Raw genomic sequence first — 23,595 nt, 5'->3', positions numbered from 1 at the left:
GAAATTATGGTTCATCCATTTAGAAAGAAGAATATTCCCTAGTGGAATGACTATGTGGAAGCCAATATGGCGTGACTAACAAAATAATTATTAGAAAGACAAGGTGAGTAAGGTAATATCTTTTATTGGACTAACTTCTGTGTGTGAGAGACAAGCTTTTGAGCTCATAGAGAGCTCTTCTTCAGGGTCTGGGACAGATCTTCTCGAGACCCTGAGGAAGAGCTCTGGATAAGCGCCAAAGCTTCTCTCTCTCACCCACAGAAGTTGGTCCAATAAAAGATATTACCTCATCCACCTTGTCTTTCTAACAACCTGGGCCCAACACTGAATAAAATAACTACACCGCATTTAATGTTTAAAATAACAAGAAACAGAGGGCAAAGAGTCCTGTGGCACCTTATAGACTAACAGGCGTATTGGAGCATAAGCTTTCTGTTAGTCTGTAAGGTGCCACAGGCCTCTTTGCGGCTTTTACAGAGCCAGACTAACACGCCTACCCCTCTGATAAGAAACAGAAGATTATTCCTCCTCCTCTTCTCCCTACTCCCCTACACACAGAGACACTTCCAGGAAAACCCAAAGTAAAGTAGGACTATATTACAACACTACAATCCCCACAATGCATTTAGGCAGTTCAGGGGCTGCCAGACAGAAAGTGACCATGCAGGCACTGAGCATGAGCAAGCGCTTGTCTGGGCGCTCCGGGACTGGACATAAACAAGAGAGCAAGCGCCGGGCTGGGCGCGCTTGCTGCTGCCCTTTTAAACCCACTTTGCGAGAGCAGCTGGCCGGGCCGGAGGAGCTCGTGCTCGCTGCGGCGCGCGCCTGGGGAGGGGTGAAGTTGTGAGGTTCCACGGGGGGGCGGAGACAGAACGCGGAGACCCTGCGAAGCGGCGGCGCGAGGGGGAGGAGCCCAGGCAGGGGAGCTGCGGCTGCTGCGGAGTCCTAGGACCGGCCGCGGCGGCGGGCGGCAGGTGAGGTGAGACGCGGCCAGCGCGGTGTGCGGCGGGGCACAGACCGGCGGGCGGCGCTTGTTTCAGACCTGGGCTTGTTTTCGAGGGAGCGCAGAGGCCCCGCCGTTCTCTGCTGGGTGGACACGGAGGCATGCTCTGTGTGCTAGGCTGGGACTGGGAAACCAGGATCTCAAATATCGGCCGGGTTTGGGGGGCAGTGTCGGGCTTCGGTTGCTGTTCCTTGCAACTGCAAGGAGCTTCCGAAGTATAGGCAGCGTATATAATTCGCAAAAAGGAAAAGGAGGACTTGTGGCACCTTATGCTCAAATCAATTGGTTAGTCTCTAAGGTGCCACAAGTCCTCCTTTTTCTTTTTGCGAATAGAGACTAACACGGCTGCTGCTCTGAAACCTATATAATTTGAGAGGAAAAATGGAAAGAAATTCGAAAGGGGGAGGGACTGGAAACTTCCCGGGATATGGAGATTAGGTATGGGTGATTTGTCCCCATCTGTACATTGGGAATAATGATACTAGTCATCTTTTAGATTTCAAAGTGCTTTACAGAGAAGCTAAGTGCTATCTAAGAGTTAGGTATTGCTGTTATTCCCTTTCTTATCACTGTCACATATGTCTGTCACAACTTAGTGCTTTCCCTCTTGGAAGCACTTTAAAACTGGGACAAATTTTCAGAATTCAAGCACTGCTCCTGAACTGGTCATGAGGCAGGAGAAGTTGATTACATTATCATTCCAAACCATTGCTTAGCTCCCTATTGCAATGTTTATGTCCTAAAAATTTAAGTCCCTTGCCCCGCAATGGTGCCACGCCTTTAAGCCGATCCACATGGACAGCTCTCTGTGTCTGTTCATAGGGCCATTAACTTTGAGATTTTTTTTAAACTTTGGGGGGTAGGGGAAGAAAGCCAGCACTGAGCAGAGCAAGTCCCAGTCCTTGAACCACTAGTGCCTCCTTAAACCTTTCTCCTTTGACTCCCTGGATGTAAGGTTGGTATTAAACAAAAATGACATTGAGGGTTGTTTGTAAAGCTGGTTGGGAATATTTCAGTGAAACGTCCCCCTCTCCCTCATTAAAATAGGTCACTCAATGAAGTGTTTGTTGGGAAAGTTTTCAGGTCTTGGATGGAATTCCTAGGGTGTGGGTAAGAGACCTGATTAGCCAACAGCATTAGGGTTACAGCACTCATAGGGGATGTGGAAGGCTCCAAGTTCAGGTCCCAAGTTCAAGTCCCACATCCTCAGCAAGTGCCCTAACCATCAGTCACACTCTCTTTATATAAGTAACTATATAGGCTCTGAGGCAGAAAGAGACTGACTCTGCAGAGTGGTGATTAGGGAAGTTGCCTGGGATTTCAGAGACCCAGGTTGAAGTCTCTGCTCTATCTGAATTGGAGTTAAGTACCTAGGTGCTTTAGAAAATTCCATTAGATGCCTATCTGTGTCTTTAGGTGTCTAAATATCTTCGTAAATCAGGCCCTTCATGGTTATGGAGGCTGAATTATCCCATCACTTTAGTGGGGTGGCTTTCTGTATCACAGGTGATGTATGATGACTAAACATTATGGCAAAGTTCGTATTGCTGCTGCCTCTTGTGTACCTGTTTGTTTGATAATCCTGGAGAATCAAATCCAGGGTTATCTGTCTAGTACCTTACATGAACACTAAATTCACTACCTTCTCCCCCCACTTCAGTTAACACACACTACTCCACTCATATTTACATTGTTCTATTAATATATAATGGCTGCCATTAAAAAGGCAGCAATTGCCAAAAGACAAAATACACATTTGTTATCTAGTTTCGTACACTGCTGCCCGTAACTGCAGTATCTGAGCATCTGATAATAGCAAGGGATAATGTTAGAATATTAAATACCACAGTGGGATTACTATTGACAACATAATGTACAGTAGTTGGCATTTATCTATTAGTAAAGTGATGGGAGAGAACATTTAGATATGTGCTCTAATTTTAAGATTGCAGGATGCTATTTTACATTTCTACCCGATCTTGGTATGTTTGGAAATTAGGGTTTCAACCTGTGCCCATTGAAGTCACTGGTAAAGCTCCCATTGACTTCAGTGGTGCAAAAGTGCAATACCCCCCAACCAACACACTAGCAATTGACCTGGGAGACTGCAGAGCTAAAAGCGTGAGCTGCTACAGTTGCACTGTAGAGTCAGGGCTCTCTAGCAGGGGCTGAAATAGCTCAGTTTCTCTGTGGATCAAGCATTGTGGGGACCTGTAACATGCACTCACCAGTGAGTTACACAAGATTAGCTCCAAACTGTAAACACTTATGTACATGCCTAGGCTGGTGTGAGTAGTGTCATTGATGTCAATGGGGCTACTCTTATGCTTCAAGTTAAACATATTGTTTGCAAGATTTCTTAGTATCCTCGCCATCATTTTCATTGGCATACAGTAGCAATATTTTTTGTATGTCGGAAACCAGCCTCATTATTTATTGCTGCAAAAGCAAATCTGATGGGTTTATACCTTCAGGGTGGCAGTTCTACTTGGATACCCCAGTGCTTGCTTTAATTAGCCATCATTGGGGCCAGAGTTCAACCTCCAATACTTGTAAAGTATGCCATGGACATACAATCTAGTTTCCTGTTTAATGTTTCGGGACTAATTATCTACAGTCATTCGCTGTTAAATAACAGTACTAAATGGGTTGGGTAACTAAATCGAAGTGTTTTTTCCAATTAAATTGTCTGACCTGTCAACTCACTTTTGACCTTGAGTTTCTTGTGATTCTATTGGCCCAGCTGCGAATTAGATTGTAGCAGGCCACGCCCCCTACGCCCTCCACCCCCCGATTTTCAACCCCCACCAATATGAAACTATTAGCTTTTTTTTAAGCTTTCTGAAACAGTTATGCTGGTTGATGTAGCCAGGGCATACATTTGTTCTCAGTGGCAGCAAACTAGACTCAGCATTTTCACAAATATTTATAACAAAGTTATGCCCTAGCCACACCAACCAACCTAAGTGTTTGCAGAAACTGCTTTTAAAACCCATGGGGCAGATCCTCAGCTGCTGTAAAATGTCGTAGCTCCATTGACTTCAATGGTCGTATCTAAAATGGTTTCCTAACATGGGGCATGTGAGTGTTTTTGGAACCTAAATCTGTTTCAAAATCAGATGCTACAGGTGAGCTGAACTTCATAGAAAACATAAAAATTGCTCATCAGACAGAGTGGATACCATTGAGAGTGGATAAACACCAGAGCCTTGAAATCAGCGTGGGTGAGCTTACACCTGGAGTTTTCAAAGCGAGTTATTAGACAGTGCACAATCCTGTGTCAGACTGGCTTCACTTTCATAATTAGTCTCTGAGTAGTACTGAATAGTCACTGCCACAGACATCAGGGTCTATTCTGTGATGTTTTTGGAGGATTTCTTCAATAGTTTCTCCATCAGCCCTGTTTAAATGAACCATTCTACTTTCATAGTGATACCTGCTGGTGCTTCTCTAGCTCAGAATCTTGTCCCTTTTTTTTTTTTGACTACACTAAAGATATATTGGGCAGAAAACATGTAACAGAGAGGTCACAAAATAACTATCAGAATCTTGTCTAAGCCCCGATCCCACAAAGACACATACACATGTTTAGCTTTTAGCATGAGTAATTCTGTTGAGTCCAGTGGCAATACTCACATGCATTAAGCATGTGTGTGTTTTTACAGGATTAGGGCCTTAACAGGGATGTTGTGAAATGAAAGGTGGAAGGTATAACTCTGTCCTTGCATCTGCATATTGTAGGAATCTCATTTATAGGTACTCTTACATAAGAAAAGCTTTGATATCACTTACAGACAACAGGTAGGCTAATGATACATTTTTGTCCTAGTTATTAAATTCAATAGCTTTTAACAGTTTTAGGTCAAACTCTTAATTTATTTGAAGAATGTCTTGTATTTATATGTTCTTTCTACAGGGAAAAGGAGCAGTGGAAAGTTTCCCATTTCACTTCATTAATGAGACTTAGTTTTAAATTTGACCAAGGATTTAATTTTTGGGCCAAACCAAGATTTTTCTAACCTGAAAGCTCTAGATTAATGTTGCCACAATTATTTTTAAAATTCCAGTGGAAACAGTTGATTTTAAACATGTTAACATTTATCTGCATTGTTTGAAACCCTATAAATGCAACATGAAGCATCCCAAAGTGAAACGGACTTCATTGATTTGTTCTACAAAGGAAATGGATGCAATGAAGAGAGAAAAAAACTAATAAGCAAATTGGATTTTAAAATTCTTTCACTTTCAATCACCAAAGGTTGTTACAACCGTACAGAATTCTGTTTATAATACATGATTTTTAAATTGACAGTATTCCTTTAATATGTATCTTCCGTGATCTGGAGGGACCACTGAGTATTTTAGCCTCTGGCCAGATTCTCATTGATCTATACTAGATGCAGGAAGAGTTTGGCAGCAAATGCATCTTTAAGCCACCTTTGATCTCTTTACTTTCTCATTTCCCAGGTGTAAATTAGAGCAGTCTCAGAGCTGCTCTAATCTGTGCTTTGCTGCAGCATCCCCCGACAGTCCATTCCACATCTGAGAATAGCCAGAGATGGTTCTAGCCACACCCCACTATCTACACCAGAGAGAGTAAGGCGGGGGAGCAGAGGGAGGGCACAGGGCTATCTGAGGACTTTCTTTAAAATTAAGGCTAGTTCCCATAACCTGTTTGTGCTGCGTTTACAGGCCCTTTATGTTGCCAGAGTGGCATAAATGGGCCACACGGAACACAGAACTTGGGACCATTCAGTCTTCCGCCTCTGAGCCTGCTGCTAAGGGTGCCAATTGTGATAGGGCACTCTGGGGATTGGACCTTGACAGTCAGCTCATTTCACATACTAAAAGACTCTTTCCATTACTAATCTCGGGAGTCATCCCATCCATTCTCTCTCTCCTCTTAAAGAAGCCTGTTCTCTCACATGAATGCAGTGCAGTACTTCACAGGAGAGACCTTTTTATCTCCCTCTTTACTTGTGAAATGGGTGCACTTTACTTAACAGCAGTAGCAGCCTTTACAACTGAAGGAACACTTTAGAAAAAGAAGAAAATAGCTATCTATTTATAATGCATAGACATGCTCAAGCCAGATGCTGAGAATTCCGTGGGAGATTTGCTGTTGACTTGCATGGTTCAGGTTCTAAGTTTTGGAGTGAAATTTGTACGTTTTGTGACAGGGTCAGGCCAGATGGCTACAGGAGAGTGTTTTTTGAGCATGAATGCAGTCCCCCACTACCACAAATTGTACAGTCAAGTTTCCCGCATTTGGGGAAATCGCAGGGGTCAACACACCTGCAGTGCAATGGTTGAGCCTCACCCTGGGAAAACCACCTTCATGATCATGGTGTCTCCCCTGCCAGGTAAGAGTGTTAGAAGGCAGGTATATTAGTCCCAGATTAAGCAGGTCCATTTTCCCTGGGTAAGATAACAGGGGCAGTTCCAGAACAAGAAGGAACTTGCTGGAACAAATGCAGGCAGGCTAATTAGGACATCTGGAGCCAATTAAGAAGCTGCTAGAATCAATTAGGGGAGGCTGGCTAATCAGGGCACCTGAGTTTAAAAAGGACCTCATTTCAGTTTGTGGCATGCATGTGAGGAGCTGGGAGCAAGAAGCACTATGAGTTGAGAATGAGAAGGCATACTGCTGGAGAACTGAGGAGTACAAGCATTATCAGGTACCAGGAGGAAGATCCTGTGGTGAGGATAAACAAGGTGTTGGAGGAGGCCATGGGGAAGTAGCCCAGGGAGTTGTAGCTGTCGCGCAGATGTTCCAGGAGGCACTCTAGACAGCTGCAGTCCACAGGGCCCTGGGCTGGAACCTGGAGTAGAGGGCGGGCCTGGGTTCCCCCCAAACCTCCCAACTCCTGGTCAGACACAGGAGGAGTCGACCTGGACTGTGGGTTCCACCAGAGGGGAAGGTCTCTGGGCTGTTCCCTGACCCACATGGTGGATCAGCAGAGGTTGCGGGGATTGTTGTTCTTCCTTTTTCCAATGCTGGCCAAAGATGAGGTTAGCTGAGTGAACGGCAGGTTTGAGCCACTAGCAAAAGTGTCCAAATTGAGGGCTGCTGTGAATCTCTGAGGGAAGCAAATCTGCCAATAAGGGCAGGACCCACCAAGGCAGAGGAGGAACTTTGTCACAATTTGTATGTAGGTAATAAACCTCCCCCCACCTCAAAACAGTGTATTTATTTCATAGTCAGTGTTGCTTTCAAAAGCCTTCTTAGAACTTTAAAGTGCAGTTCTGTTCTGAAAAGTGATTGCTAAAATGGTACCACCTTATTCATCGGTTCTGCTCGCTGTGTGTAGTCGACGGTATCTGTTTGCTTTCGTGAATAAAATACTCTTTACTCCTGTTAGCCTTGCAGAGCCAACACAACTGAGGGTGGTAGCTGGATTCTGTTCCTCCTTTCGCACCATCGACAGAATTGTTAGCGAAGCTCCAGTCAGTTTTATCTGGGTGCAGCCATGGAAGGCAACAGGGTTACATTAATCTTGCTGTTGATGTGAGATTTTGGCACTGCTAAGGCTATGATTTTAGCGCACTTTTTTTTTTTTAAAGTAAATTTCACAGCAGAGGTTCAGGGGGAAAAAAAACCTCAGGAGCAGTTTTTTTTTGTGGGTGGGGCAGGGGGGAAGGTTCACCGTGAGATGACTCCACAGCAGCAGCTCCAGTTTGTGCAGGGCTGGTACCAGCTCCCCACTCTTGGCATTACATTTAGCGCACACATGGTCGCAGTGCCACTGAGGTTTGGCGAGTCTGCCCCCCAGCTTCATCTATGAAGGGTGGATAGGGCAGACCTAGGTGGCCCTGGAACCACATATGCCAAGTCACAGTGCCTGGAGCAGGGTGCCGGGACCAACCTCACGGGAGAAGAGCCGCTACTGCGGGTTGAGCGCAGGGTGGATTTATCATGGACTTTATTCAAATATGAGTACATGATTACCATGAACACTGTGACATCTGTGCCAAAATTGGCCATGACTCAGGCTACAATGTAGCATTAACCTGTTACAGAAGCCTGTGTTGCTGTTGACACAGCAATGTGTTGCAGTCCTTCTGAATTGCTGTTGGAGCCTGCTGGCGATATTCGTATGGAAAATAGTGGCAGCTTTAATACAATGCATGTGTACGAACATATCCAGAACCGCAGAGCTACCTCTGGACCTGACACCTCAGGCCTGCACACTGCAATGAGTTCTGTGTGGTTGGCCCCAGCACATGCATGGATCCCTAATGATAGGCCCTGATGGCACTCCATGTGGGTGCAGGAGTCTGGCTGCACAGGGCTGGCTGTAGAGCTGTGGTCAAGAGCAGTAAGAAACCTGTGGCTAGGTGGGATAAAGCTAACATCCCGCTGTTGCTAGCGTCTCTTAAGTAGTGTGGCGATTTTCTTTATGTAACTTCCTTTTCTTGGGATAGCAGGAGGAAATGCACCTAGTCATTAAGAGGTACAGATTGTGTTGGTGGGGGAGGAGCAGAAGTTAGCATGAGTCTCTCTTATTCTATCATGGATCAGGTAAAGAGGAAAACAAAGTGATTCTGATTTAATTTTTTTTCCTCTGCAAAAATTTTGAAAATGGGATGGACACCACCCAGTACCCTCTGGCAGAATTTGCAGATGTCACTTTCACTCTTTGATTTATTGTCTGTCAGGCTGTATTGTATGTTCAAGTAATTTTTTTCATTTGTAACTGCTTCTGACAACTCTGAACTGATCCTGATCTGATATCGGGGCAGTCGGCCTTAAAAACATACTTTTATTTACAGGATTTTATTGGTGGTGCTTGAAATTGGGTGCTCAAAGTAGCCTTTTTCTTGTTTTAAGATGGTGAGCAGGTGTGTTGTTCTTGTATGCAGCAGGTAGAATTGCTAAAATTTAAGAATAAGGATGCTCTTATGGTTAAGGAACTGGAGTGGTGCTTAGAAGACCTGGGTTCAATTCCTGGCTCTGTCACAAACTTACTTTTTTGATCTTGGGCAAGTCACTTAATATTTCTGTGCCTTAGTTCTCCATTTCAAAAATGGTTACAATAATACTCCCTTTGTCTATTTAGATTGTAAAGCTGGCAAAAAAAGAGAGGGGGGGGGAAAAAAAGACCTTGCAGAAAGGGAGCCTCAAGGTGCTACTATAATACAGATTCTAAAGAATAGTTGTAATACCAATTCATAAAACAGGATTATATGTACAAAAGTGATTGGCCCCTTAGATATTCTTCTTGCTAGCTTAATAACCAAATAATTAAAGCAAGTTTTGTAGCTATGCAGAAATATATAGTATAAGTCTTAATGTATTCACAAAGCTAAGGCTGTGCTTTGTAAACCTGAAGAAGCTAAACACGCTGCAGACAAGTTAATTTTTTTTCGTTGGATGTTTTCTGCGCCATAAACTGAAGTTTTATGTAGCAATTATGCCACAATAACTAGATAAATTCCAAAACCTATTACTGTTCTTTGTCTTTTATTGATGAGGTCAACAAGGAAGTAATTATGTTTAAACTTTAATGCTTTTTGCTTTATATAACTCTTGGTAGAGAGTATAATAAGCTTATGTGTTGAGGTGGCGGATGGGGCCACAAATTGAGATGGGCCTGAGTTGCAAATTCAGATCCAGGCTCAAGTCCAGATTTTAAACTCTTTCATGCCTGAACCTCTAACATTTGGTTGTGCAGATCAAGTCTGGGCCTATCGCTTGTTCGATCTTAAACCGTTTTTATGATATTGGAGGCAGGAGGGCCAAAGTCTGACTTGTAATGCAAAGCTGAGAACAACCTTAATTATGAACTCACTACTACCACTCTAGAGTGTATCGTGCAAAAGAAATTCAAGTTATAGGTGCTCTTTATTCATATTAAAGAAGCTATTGTTTATATTCTGGTGATTTCAGATGATACAAATGTACTTTATGAATGATTGTGAGCTGCCTGCATATTTTGGAAGCAAACTGGTCCGTCCTTAGGTGAATGAAGAGAGCTTCTCTGTGGTTCCTTGGGTATTGGCTACCATCAGAGTCAAGATATTAGACTTGATGGATCATTGTTCTAAGGAAAATACAGAGTCACATACTTCCCTCTGCCCCTAAACTCATGTCAGCAGGGATGGCACAGCTGCAAGGTCCTTGCTGGTCCCAAAAACTGGGGAAACCCTTTTGTATGGGGAAATGTTCTGTTGAGGCTTTGTGGATGCAAATGAAGATATCCAGAGGCAGCCACTGTTTTGGGGACTGCCCCTCTAGAAATCCATAGGGATTATGGGTGTAAAATAATGGTGAGGGAGGGCTGGAGTCCATTCAGGTATAGGCCTGGGCGCCAGGACCACACTACCTTTGGGGCTGAGGAAGACCAGAACCATCATAAAGGCATAAGGTCTCTTGGTAGATGGTGTTGGCTTGTGCTGGACTGAGAGCATGGCCCCTTTTCCTGTTTTGGTTGGGTGCAAAAACTAGCACCTTCAGCAAATGATTTGAAGGAAGTTCTATGAATGTGACCTTGCCATGTTTCCTGTCTGCTACTTGTGTATTTTCCCTGGAGGAAGGTCAAGTTGGCTTTCAGTTCATAAATAGATCAATAAATTAAATCTTGCCAGAGCTAGGAAGCTAGGGCAAGATCGCATATTGCCTATCCAGGCACGGGAGGCAATGCTATTTGGGAGGCATAGAATCCCATAGGAACAAGGCCAGCAAAGGAATGAGGCGGGATAAAGATGCAGTCCACTGTAACGCTATCTGGGAAGGGCAGGTTCTGGCATGAGCTCTCCACATGCAGACTCCACTTAACAGGCCACAGCATCTGTTGCAGCTGAGATGATTTTAAACATCTAGTGGTAGAGGGTGATCACTACCTTGACACGTTACCTTCTTTATTATAGGTAGTGGCATGTGCTGGAGGGATCTGCAGTGTGATTGACATTCTGTGGTGCTTCCTCTTGATTTTCTTCATGACAGGAGAGGAGGTGAGTGGGTGGAGGTTACTTGAGATGTCTGGTTGGAGGCAGAACATGATTTATTAGCGTTCATTTAGCTGAATGGATACACAGCATATATATTTTTTAGAAATTTGCGAAATAGGGTACTGTTGTATTTTATTGGCCACTAGCAATCACCTCTGTTGGCATAAAATCTTGGCACGTTGATACCTACATGAAGTTTATAATGTGTGTCCTATTATAGTGTATTTACTATATAGCTAGCATGTCTAGTACAGATTTACTAAGACAATGTGTGTAAATAGTATTGACATCTAACAGACAGGTATAAAGTTAATATAGGATTTAACTCTGGACACCATGTGTTCTGTAGACATACTGGATCAAATTTATGGAATCACATGGATTTAATCTCGTCTGTTCTTTCTATATCACATTTAATAATGACCACTCATTTCACAGAGTATCTATAGCTTCGATTTTTCTTCTGCATTAGTACGGTATTTCTAAGTTGTGTGTCTTTTTGTTATGTGCATCTTCCCATTTCTGTTCCCCAGAATTGATGATGGTGTTCTGCAATTAGACTGTCAAAAATAAATAAATAAATAAATAAAAAGGTAGATGCTGATTCCTTCAGTCATGATGCTGTGAAACCTACTTCTTGATTTCTCCACAGTGTAGCAGCAAAGGGGGCTAGCATGGCAGTGCTGTACTTCATCACATTAAGGATGAAAAATTGTGTCCTAGACAGTTTACAGACATGTAAAAACACACATTCATGTCCTGAAGAATTTATGGTTTAAAGCACTGATCCAGAAAAGCATTTAATTTTGTACTTAATTTTAAACACAAGTGTAGCCCCATTGACATTGAATGGGACAACTCACATATGTAAAATTAAGCACATGTGTAAGTGCTTTGCTGGATCAGGGCCTGAGTGGTCAAAGGGAAGAGGAGAGGCATGCAAACCAATACTTTAGCAACAGGCTAGAATAGCATCTGCAGAGTGAGGGTGTGTTGGGAGTAAGGACCGGCAGCTAGTGTGCTTACCTGCTAGCTTAACCCGCAGGCAGCCTAACAAGCACAGCTGGGCTCCATTTGAACTACCTGATTGGCTGAGAGAAGTAGCAGACCTGCTCTTAAGATCAGCAGCACAGTACTGGCTGCTCAAAGTATTTGCCTACATCTATGATAGTTCCCGCCCCTGCTTGTTCCCAGCCCAGCTGTGCTCCTGTCTTGGTCCTGGTCCCAGTCCCACTCCAGCCTTGCCTCACTCCAGGTGACCTCCGCTCTGATTCCTGACTTTGGCTCCAGGATCTGGTGTCTGACTCTCTGGTTCTGACCCTGAGCTCTGACTCCGGGTGTGACTCTTGGTTCTGGCACCTGGCTACTGACTCCGGCTCTGACCGGTAGGCCTGAACACCCATGTCCCAATCCCTAACAGTTTAAGCAACCTGCCAACAAAAATCCATCAGGAGAAAAGGAGTCCTGTTCTCTGCCATCCCAGGTTCCACCAAAACAAACCTCTCTGTCAGATAGTGTGTGCTGTACAGAACTTGCAGGGTCACGTTGCTGCCCTGAAGCTCCAACGCCGAACCAAAGAGTCCACTGCCAGATAAGTTCAACGGTGACCATGGCAAATTTTGTGGAGTCCTGCATCAGGGTCGGCTTCTGTTTCTCTTGCAACCACAAGCATTCCCCTCCAACCAAACCCAACTAGGAAGGACTTACCATCATCTTGCTGACTGGGAAGGCCCTGGTCAAGGCTCCCTGCTGGAGAAATCTAGCCTGCTCCTGAGCCTGTTTGAAAACTTTGTGCAACTCTGGTGATAATCTTTGACCTGGACTGCACATACATAACAGAGGCTGTGCTTGAAGCATCATGGCAGGGGCACTCCTATCCATTGCCAAATTCACTGCAGAGTTTCTACATCTGGTAGCAGACACTGGGTGGAAGGAGGCTGCGCAGCATTATGACTTCTGGCTCGGACTCAATGAAGCAATCAAAGACTAGCTGGTGCAGGGGGTGTCTCAGCCTGGCCTGGATGATCTAATTGAACTGATCAATAACTGTCTGACGGAAACAACAAGAAGTCCTTGTGGCACCTTAGAGACTAATGAATTTATTTGGGCATAAGCTTTTGTGGGCTAGAACCCACTTCATCAGATGCCTGGAGTGGAAAATACAGGAGTAGGTATAAATACATGAAAAGATGTGAATTGCCTTACCAAGTGTGAGGTCAGTCTAATGAGACAATTCAATTGACAGCAGGATACCAAGGGAGGAAAAATAATTTTTGAAGTGGTAATGAGAGTGGCCCATTTCAGACAGTTGACAAAAAGGTGTGGGTAACAGTAGGGGGAAATGAGGTTTAGGTTTTATAATGACCCAACCATTCCCAGTCTTTATTCAGGCCTAATCTGTTGGTGTCCAGTTTGCAAATTAATTCCAGTTCTGCAGTTTCACATTGGAGTCTGTTTTTGAGGATTTTGTTGTTGTTGTTGAAGAATTGCCACTTTCAGGTCTGTTGTTGAGTGACCAGGGAGATTGAAGTGTTCCGCTGAGAGCGAAACTTAGCCTCCTCTGCCTTGCTGGTTTCTTAGATCCCAGCTCACCAACTGCTGGCTTTGCCCCCTAGACTGAGCCCATGTAAATCAGCCCTGGCTTTCTGATGCTGAGAAAAATTGATGCCGAAGGGTAGATTTATGCCTGTACTGTGGAGAACCTGGACACTTTGCATCAAGCTGTCTTGCAATGGCTTGACCTGTGTCTCGGCTGGGAAAACATCAAGTCCCAGGCCCATTAGAGGGGACCGGGCTGGGTTGGTATCCTTCTAACAGCAGGATCCAATTGTGAGATGTGTTTGCTGGTACTCTGGCAATGGTTACCCAGAACCTAACACATCTCTGACTTTCCCTTCGACACCCCACGTGTCTCAGGTCCACCTGGAAGCACTGGTGGTTTTGGGTGCCTCCACTAATTTCATGGACTTGGAGTTTGTGCAAGTGCACATGATTGCCATCCAGCGAAAAAGCTCTCTAGACTTGGTGGACTTTGTTGATGGGTCACTTCTCTTGTTGGGCCCCACCAGACTGCCCCCCTTGGAGGTCACCGTCCTCCAGGGTCATCAAAACACCCTCCAGTTTGGGCTCATCCAAGCCCAATCCTCTCTGGTTATCCTCGGTGTAGGCTAGCTGGCTTGCTAGTCGCAGTTTGCATGTCCGTTGGCAGGCACACACAGTACACTTCAACTCCCTGCACTGTGGGCAATCTTGTCTCCCAAAGCCCAGCCATGGGCCAAAAGTCCGCTGCAGTTTAGTCTGCCTCCTCAGAGAATGCGAGTCTGAGGCTGTTAGGTCGCAGGGAATCTCAGAATCCCCTGTGTCACCTCCTACTACTTCTGTGATACCTGCTAAATACCAAGGATTTGTGGATATGCTCAATAAGAAGAATGCAGATGACCTTCAGCTGGGAGCCAAGATCCATTTTGGTGGCATCTACTCCCTCTCTGAGTATAGGCGCTCTAGAACTACCTTCAAGAGAACCTTCAGAAGCATTTAATCCATCAGATCTCTGTGGCTCTGTGTGGATTACAGGGTGTTAAACAAGGTTACCATCCAGAACCAGTATTGCTTACCCCTTATCAGCAAACTGTTTGAACTACTTCACTCTGCCAACGTCTTCATGAAGTTAGACCTCCCTAAAGTTTATAATCTGGTGTAGATTAGGAAAGTGGAAGACTGCCTTCTGTACCCAATATGGACATTTCTAATATCTGTTACCTCAGTTTCCCTAGAAACCAACCCAGGGTTACACTTATATTGTTTTTATTAAATGCCTCTGTTGGATCAAACAGAAAAGGGATGGGGCTTATTCATGCGCGCACTCATTCATCGCATTCGTACCCTCATGCACACAGGTGGAGAGTTACCGGAGACAGCAGAGGAAGCCGAAGCATAGTAGATCTGGTGTGTCTGCCTGCAGTCACAGATCCGGACTGGCAAGCAGATCAAGAAGCAGGAGGCTTGTGTGCACGTCTTCTTCCTTTTTTGGAAATGGGCGGTTCCTGTGACATACACTGAGTTTCCCTTCTGTGTCTGTCATAGAGAAGCATTCCCAGGCCTCGTTCCTTTCATGCATACCAGGAGGTTCTTTTCTTTACAGCACCCCATGTTTGCCTTCTCAGGGCAGATTACATCAGACTCACCTGTCTCTATTCTCCTTGCAGTTCCTCTCCGCCCAGTCCCTCCCCCACCACCACACTCTCTCTGATTGCGTGATGGGGTATGGCAAAGCTTGGAGGTTTATACAAGTGGTAACTGAAAAGGTTACAAAGCTTAAAAGGAACAATAACTAAAGTTACAAAGTTTGCAAAAGGTTACAATACTTAATGATCATACTCGCAATGACTGAAAAGTTACAAATGTTACAATCACATTCCGCTGGATTGAGCGGAGGCTTTACATGACAATATCTAGTTATGTCGATTGGCCTGAGAGATGGTCTGGTGACCTTCTAGCACTTTATCAATATCTTCAGGGACATGCTAGACCATTTTGTAGTCATCTACCTTGATGGTATCCTCATCTTTTCGGAAGACCAGGATCTTCATGATCGTCCTGTATACAGCATCCTAGAGAGACTCTATCAGAACCATCTGTATAAGTTTGAGAAGTGCGAGTTTGACTGAGGTACAATTGAATTCCTTGGGTATGTATGTCTCCGAAAGGGCTAACCATGGATCTGTGCAACGTGGCGGTCATATCTAACGAGGATACCCCGAAAGGCGTCCATGGGGTACAGCAAATCATGGGCTTTGCCAATTTTTATAAGCAATTTATCAAGGGTTTTTCTAGCTTAGTTGTCCCTATAACCGCTCTTCTGCATTCACCTGGTCCCCAAAAGCCCAGTCCACCTTCAAGTAACTCAGAGAGAGTCACCATGACACCCATCCAGACCCCACAAAACCATGTATGGTAGAGACTGATGCATCAAACTTTTCCTATGGGCATAGTGTTGTCCCAGTCACTAGGGCCCCATGGCTAACTGCACCCTTTTGCCTTCTACTTATGTAAGCTAGTCCAGGCAGAGAGGAACTATGATATGAGACAAGGACCTGTTAGCCATAGAGGCAGCCTTTGAGGAATTGCACCATCTCTTAGATCAGTAGTTTTCAAACTTTTTTTCTGGTGACCCAGTTGAAGAAAATTATTGATGCCCGCAACCCAATGGAGCTGGGGATGAGAAGTTTGGGGTGTGGGAGGAGCTCAGGGCTGGAGCAGAGGGTTGGGATGCGGGCTGCAGGGTGAGGCTGGAAATGAGGGGTTCAGGGTGTGGGGAGGCTCTGGGGTAGGGGTTTGGTATGCAGGAAGGGGCTCTGGGTTCAGGGGGGCTCAGGGCTGGGGCAGGGAATTGGGGTGCAGGCTTACCTTGGGCGGCTCCTGGTCAGTGGTGCAGTGGGGATGCTAAAGCAGGCTAGTTCCTACCTGTTCTGACACCACGCTGCGCCCTGGGAGCGGCCAGCAGTGGGTCTGACTCCTAGGCAGAGGCGCACAAGCAGCTCCGCGCAGCCCTCGCTTGCGGGCACTGCCACCCCCACCCCAGCTCCCATTGGCCGGGAACCCTGTGGCCCCTTTTCCTAGGAGCTGGACCTGCTGCTGGCCGCTTCAGGGGTGCAGCACAGTGTCAGAACAGGTAGGAACTAGCCTGCCATAGCTGGGCAGCACAGCTGATGGGACTTTTAATGGTCCAGTCGGCGGTGCTGACCAGAGCCGCTGCGACCCAGTGCCTTACATTCCGTGACCCAGTACTGGGTCGCGACCCACAGTTTGAAAACCACTGTCGTAGATGAGGCCAGACATTCCAGTCCAGGTCCTTTATATGCAGCCAGGCATATTAACCAACGTCAGATCTGCTGGTCCCTCTTCTTTGCCGAGGCAATTTTGTAGTTATCTATCGCCCAGGGATAAGAAACGGAAAGGCTGATGTCCTGTCCCATAAGGTTGAGTACCATGCCTCTGGCAGGGGAACTTCTTCCACAGTTTTTAGACTCCAAAATATTAGGAGGGTTATCTGACCTGAACACGCACAAAAATGTAAATAAAAATGTTCATGTCAAACCTGTGCTTCATACATTAAGTATTATATTATGATGAAGTCAATCTTTCTTCATTGGTTCTCTCATCCTACCTGTTGTGGTGTTTGTGTTGCAAAAAAAGTTACTGAAAAGATAATGGGGTCAGTTAGACCCCCCCTCAATGTTGTTCAATGGGAAAAAATGAGAGTACTCCACTTTCAAAGTCTTTGGGGGGGGTCTCTTGGACCCAAACACCTATAACAATTTAAATAAAACATGATAGGTAAACCACTACCTCTTCGTTCTTTAAGTATTCTCAAACGATGAGGAGGACAGCCTGCTAGCATTGGTTTTCTCTGCATACCTGTTGTGGTTTTAGGGTAGCGAAAAACATCACTCAAAAGGTATTGAGGTCAGTTAGGTCCCAAATTAATTATGCAGGTATTTCAGTATCAGGTATGTTTTTATTTTGAGGCAGCAGTTATGGTATGATTGTATGACTCTTTCAGCATTGTTTTTATCATCATAGTTTCAGTGGCTTTTCTTTTTTAAAAGATGTGAGACCCCAGATAATGTTTGCCTCATGTATCATCACAATTGTCCAGAAAATTGAGTTTCTTTGAAGATAACACTGTCAAATGGATTTTCCTGGAAGCTTACATGTGCTAGGAAGAATTTCTGGGGAAACCACAATTGTCAGATACATTTTCTGGCAAGGCCCATGCTTGACAGATGTTGCTGGGGCGAAGACTCGCTGTTGCATTGCACATGCAGATTGCCTGTTTGAATGCATATATTATTTGGATTTTGTTGAATCACACATGGCATAACAGAGTAAGGGAAAGATGTTTCTTAGGGATCTGGATACAGAAATGGTGAAACCACTTGTTCAAGAAAGGAACATTGCAGTCTTGCTTTGGCTTCTGGGGAAGCAGCGTCTTGTGTGCTTTGGTATTAACAAATGAGGAATATATTTCATCTGTACCTGAGAAGAGGACAGAAAAACACACCAAAACAGCACAAAGCATGAACACTTTGTATGTTCAGAATATATCATCTGTTTGCTCCATTTGTTCAAAGTAGTAGGCCATTATACTGCCACTTTACTGTGTTTACTTTTTTATATTCACTGGTTACAATAAAATCTGTTTTAAATGCATCCCATGTGGGGTACCTTCTAGTTTTGAAATATGTGAGCGGTGTCTCCAAGACCCCAATATGGCAATAGTTGGGTGATTTATGGTCCAATATTAGGGTTAATGCAGCCAATTTTGTTAACGGGGCAATAGATGGCAACCTGATGTCTTCCATGCGTTTCTTGTTGCCTGGTGACCTGGTTGCTTCTCAGATCCTCCAGGCTTTGGATGGTGTCAGTGTCCAACCTGTCACCAAGTTCAGATTACAGGATGACGTCCTCTACCATAAAGGTCGTATTTATATCTTGGAGGGACAGATTAGGCTTCCAATCCTGAAGCTATGCTCTGATATGTACCAGTTTCTGGCAGGAGTTTCTAAGGTTTTGGACATAGAATCCCTCATCTCGTCTTCATATCATCTGCACACCAATGGGCAAATGGAACAGGTCAACCAGATCCTTGAGCAGTTCTTCAGTTCAAAAAGCAGTGAGGACCAAGAAAACTGAGTATTCCCCGCTTCCCTGTGCAGAACTTGTGTATAATAATACCGCACGCATCTCCACCCTACAAAGCCCCTTCTTTGCCAACTACAGGTTTCATTCTCAGTTTCACTCTGACATCCCTGTGAAGTGTCTGGTACAGCTGACATCTGCTAAGGAGGCTTATGAGCACCCTGGTGACCGTTCCACCAGGCCACCCCCAACCTTGTCATAGGAAATGAGGTTTGGCTGTCCACTCAGAATCTTAGGTCAGCATCCCCTTCAGCTAAGTTAGACCACCAATATCTCTGTCCATTTCATATTCTGGAACGGGTCAGTCCAATGGCATTCAGATTCCAGTTGCCCAATATTTGCTTTTTTTTTTTTTTGTCTGAGACAGTGTATTCTTTGCTTTCTGATGCTGATACTCAGTGACTAGTTACCTTTCACTGTAATCAGGCTGGTGTGAAGTTGTACTTGTTTCTGTTTGATGTAGACTTACATCCTAATTTAGAGAAGAATGTCAGTGCATGAAGAGAGAGACTCTTTCAGATTGTGGAAGGGAGATTGTGATCTCATGGTGTAAATCAGAAGTAGTTCAATTGAAATGAATGTGGTTACATTTTTGTAAAACTGAGGTGACAGGAGAATCTTATCTGCAATGGAGCCCTTTATTTCTATATTTTTCAGCTACCGGATCAATTTGCTTCTTTTCTCTGACTTTCTGTTTTTGGATATTACATGTTCACCTTTCCTCCACACACTGGGTGTTTGGGTGTAGGTTGTACTTCTCTCTTGCTTTCTCCTCTTTTCCTGTGCTTTTTCTTTCTCGACCGCTTTATTTCAGTCTCCTCCCCTTTTTTATGCCCGAAATCCCCACTGGCCCTCAGAGTAGAAAATGAAGTTTAACAATCTGTCTCAACCACAAGGTCTCCCTTTTAAAAAAAAAAAAAAAAAAGTTTACAAGAGCAAAAGTCAAGTGTTCTGCAATTTTTACTCTTCCTTTTAAAGATTCTCCCTGAATGTTGAAATGCTGAAATGTTCTTGCTAACTTTATTTTTTGCCCGGTTATGGCTTTGAATACTATTTGACTCTCTCACACACATTCAGAACCTTATTTGCTTGTACAGCCATGAAACTATGTATAATCTTGATTTCGTAACCAGTTGATGTTCTTGGTTCTGTCATACAATATTTTGGCTCATCCTTTCAAAACACACGTGGAAGTGTCTTCCTCTCCCCCAGCCCTTGGCTGTGTCATGTGAAATTTAAAAAGAGATATAGATAGTCAGTGACAGTGTTGACTGTGAGGAGGAGTTCAGCTGAGTGCCTCTTCTTTAGTTGTTCGATGTCTTTTAAGAGTGAAAGGGCCTGGGGGGCATTTTGATGATAAACAAGGGTTTCTTGGTTCTTTGCATGAGTTCAGCATCCATAAAGCTCAGGTTGCTGGCACCCTGCCCCACCCCAGAAGAGGCTGGGATTGCAGGAACCTCACCTGACCCCCCACAAGGGGCTGTTGCTGTTTGCTGCAACCCTGCTTGCCAGCCCCCCCCTTCCCATATGAGCCCTTCCTCTCCCCCACAAGGGGCTGGCATCTCCACTCGCCCCTTCCCACAAATTCCTCTGCACCGCACTCCCTCCCCCCCCCCCCCCCTTTTTTTTTTTTTTGACAATAGTGGACATTTGTTCTATTTCCTCTTGCCAGCTGATCCAGTTGGCAAGAGCAAATGGGACCAGTGCCCACTTTTGCCAAAAAAGTTGGGACAGGGCTTGAAAAAGGGACTGTCCCGGCCAAAACGGGATATATGGACACCCTATTCAAAGGGGATGTCCTACTTCGCATAAGGGTTGCAGAATTGGGCACTTAGGCCCTATTTGATTTAAGTCCTTTAACCCATGCTTTATTTTAAGCTATCGATCTGCCTCTGGGTTTTGTACTGCTGCCTATCTCTTGTAACAGTGGAGCACCTTCTATGTAGAACGGCAATTGCAGAGTGTCTCGTGGACTTCTTGGAGTCTCTGTCTCTTCTCCCTTTTGGGGCTCTAGAAAGCTCTGCTTGGTTTTGGAGGAAGGGGGTTCTTTGTCTTTGCGAGGGAAAGGTTGATGCTATGAATGACTTTCTGGTTATGGTGGAAAAGTTTTATCCAAAAGGAGGGCTTTTCCTTTTGATATGAAGACGAGATGAGGGATTCTATGTCCAAAACCTGCAGCATTTCCTAAAGGTCTCATCCTCGGGATTCCAATCTCAGTTCCATTTTAACTGCAAACCATTCTACAGAACAGTCACAGCTGAGGCTTTCCATGCTCAGGAAAATGTCGGCTGTGAATCAGTTGTCACTCCATCTGTGTGTTTGCTGGTTGCTCCTGCCAGATCTTTGCTTTGACACTCATCCTTAAGCCCACCCCTGCAATGTCTGTGTGATACACGCGATGTCCCAGATAATAGTAAGAAGGCTGCCTAAAGGCAGGTGGTGGAATAGCCCTCCTGCCTGATGCACCCTGTCTCTGGATAAGTATATTGATACTTGCCATCATCGCCAATTAAAAACTGACTGCAAACTGGTTGTCAATTGTAGTGGCAACAAGTAGGAGTTCAAAAGTCTGTGCAGAATGAAAAATGAGCAGGAATATCATGGCTTAAACTGGGCACAAAACTACAAAGGCTATTTTAGATTTCTCCAGCACTTACCCAAGGGTCTCCATACCAGGCACATGACCATCAGTCCTGGGTCTCTTCCACAGAAGAGTCTGTGAAGCTGGGTCTTCCACACAACAGTCTGTGTCACTGATTGCATTCTGCAGCATTGTCAATGCAGGGAGATGTCCACTTTGAAATATTTTATTTATTTGTTTGTTTGAGATAAATCGGATTTGGCCCAGAAATCTTGCTGTTGTGACCGGCATCATTTTCTCCTGCATCTTTCACAGTGGGAGGGAGAACCAAAACCTAAATAAAATAAAAGCCGCACTAGGATCAGTTTTCCTCATAATTTTCTTTTGTGCTCTGCTGAGACTTTTTGGAAAGGAACACCTGGGGAAAAGATCTGAACCTACACCACATGCCTTCAACGCACCTCCACATAACTGCCCTTTGTTACAGAGAGATACCGGCTGTCGTTCCTGAGTGGTTAGGCAGTCCTTTATTCAGCACTACTACTATTGTGTGAAAGCCTTCGTATTGCAGAAGAGTGAGTGTGGGGTGTTTGTGTTTTTTTTTTTTGTTTGTTTGTTGTTTTTTTTTTTTCAGTCCTGATGATGCTGGTCACTTTTCGATGGTTTGTTCTTGTCCCTACTCCTTGCATCTGACTGTTTTTTGTTTTTTGCTTCTTAGGCTATTACTCATGTTCATGCAGAGAGCTGAGAGTTAACAGAAAATGCAACTGTTCTCCCCGTTCTCTATCTGGTACAGCATATATATGAGGCTACATCACACCTTGGGTCCCAGGATAGTAACAGTCCTCCATATACAAATATAGTTCTGTGCCATGATGTCTACAAGTAAATCTGGAGAGCAAGTTGCAGTGAAGACTTATGCTGCCAATAATATGCGGGGGGGTGGGGGGGCAGAGTGAGGGCAGCCAGCTTCAGCAGTGTTACTGAGCATGCTCAAGCCCAACAGCTAATCTGGGGGGGGGGCAGGGGGGAGAGTATTTGACCCCGCATGCTCCCCCACCTCCCCATGTCACCTCTGGCAAGTTGTTTTTTATTTTATTTCTTTAGACTTTTATAAAAGGCATCAATTAATCATCTCTCAGTGCACAAAACGTAAGAGCCATCTTTTCCTTTCTTTAATTATAAAATTTGGCATGAGGGCTAACAAAGTTGAGCCCCTATTCAGGAAAGCGCTTGAACACCTACTTAACTTCGGACATGTGCCTAAGTGCCAGTGACATCAGGGGGACTTAAGCATGTGCTTAACTTTAAGTACTGAATATGTGCTTAAGTGCTTTCCTGAATCAGGGCCATAGTGATGAGGGTTTTTATTTTAGTGTATTTCTCATCTGGGCACCCAGGTACAATGATAATGGGCATAGCATATCCTGTATTGCTAGATGTTTCAGTATATCCTGTGTCGCTTTGTAAAATTACATTTGCTTTGTTCTGTGCCGGACCTACAACTTGTGAGGTTTATTCTTTGTAGATATGTTCCCTGTTAATATAGGGTCAGATTGTGCACACTGAGAGAGGAGCATGGAGAAGTCCTCCACTTGTGACACCCAAATCCCCTGCGTGGAAAGAGTGTTGACTACCACCACAATCCTACCCTCCAGAACCCTTCAGAGGGCACACTGTGATGCTCAGGGCCTGCCAAGGAAATGGTAAAGTTTGGGTGGGCCAGGGCAGGATGGAGCTGGCTAGGGAAGACGCCTATTGTTTCCCTCATTGACCCCGTGGAAGTTGTCCAGCTGGTATCTGTGCCTCAGGGGCACCCAGGGTAAGGTCAGAGGGGTCCCTGCTAGTGGACCTCCACTGGACAAGAGGAGTCGGGGGTGGTGGCACTGGGAGCCAGAGGTACAGGGGTGGAGGTACAGGGTCTGAGCACAGATGGGCTTGGCCTCCTGTGAATCCCTGGCATCTGCCAAGTTTGAGTATGGATTTTCCACAGGGAACAACTCCATCCCCCTCCTGCAAGGATGATCCAGGGGAATTTCCTCATGGAGTTTCCTTTTAAAAAGGTCCCCTCCCACAGCTCTTACTGCATGCTGGGACAGTCTGGGCCATACACTTATTTATTTATTTTTTTAAATGCTGTCTTTTCTCTAAGATCACAAGAATCTATTTCTGTCCTTAAAGAGTTTCCTTTTTTAATTTGGTGCATTTATGTAACTTTGCCCAGTCTAGAAATTGTGTGTGTGTGTGGGACAGGAGCCAACTCTTCTGCATCCCACTCCAGGTGGAACGCTCTGACTATTCTGCAATACGTTAATAATGGGTCAGCCATCTGACACATGAAGCCATTGTATTAAATGAA

General features: G+C 44.8%; 1 protein-coding gene and 1 pseudogene across 5 annotated transcripts in view; one reads left to right on the top strand and one right to left on the bottom strand.

Moving 5' to 3' along the window:
- Positions 1 to 700: 700 nt before the first annotated feature.
- The window catches only part of POMGNT2 (protein O-linked mannose N-acetylglucosaminyltransferase 2 (beta 1,4-)), a 41,533-nt gene continuing 18,638 nt past the window's right edge, over positions 701 to 23,595 (top strand). For 2 of the 5 annotated variants that reach the window (XM_073333313.1, XM_073333316.1), the window contains exon 1: positions 701 to 974. The gene's annotated coding sequence lies outside the window, so the exon portion shown is untranslated. Of the gene's footprint in view, positions 980 to 1,399; positions 1,959 to 10,873; positions 10,958 to 23,595 lie in introns of those variants that run through there. The other 3 variants (XM_073333314.1, XM_073333319.1, XM_073333315.1) reach the window with 3 other exon arrangements.
- LOC140908027 (U1 spliceosomal RNA) lies at positions 6,202 to 6,374 on the bottom strand (annotated as a pseudogene).

The sequence above is a fragment of the Lepidochelys kempii genome, chromosome 2, assembly GCF_965140265.1.
Source record: "Lepidochelys kempii isolate rLepKem1 chromosome 2, rLepKem1.hap2, whole genome shotgun sequence".
Lineage (NCBI taxonomy): Eukaryota > Metazoa > Chordata > Testudines > Cheloniidae > Lepidochelys > Lepidochelys kempii.
This window is presented reverse-complemented; position numbering and strand designations above follow the sequence as displayed.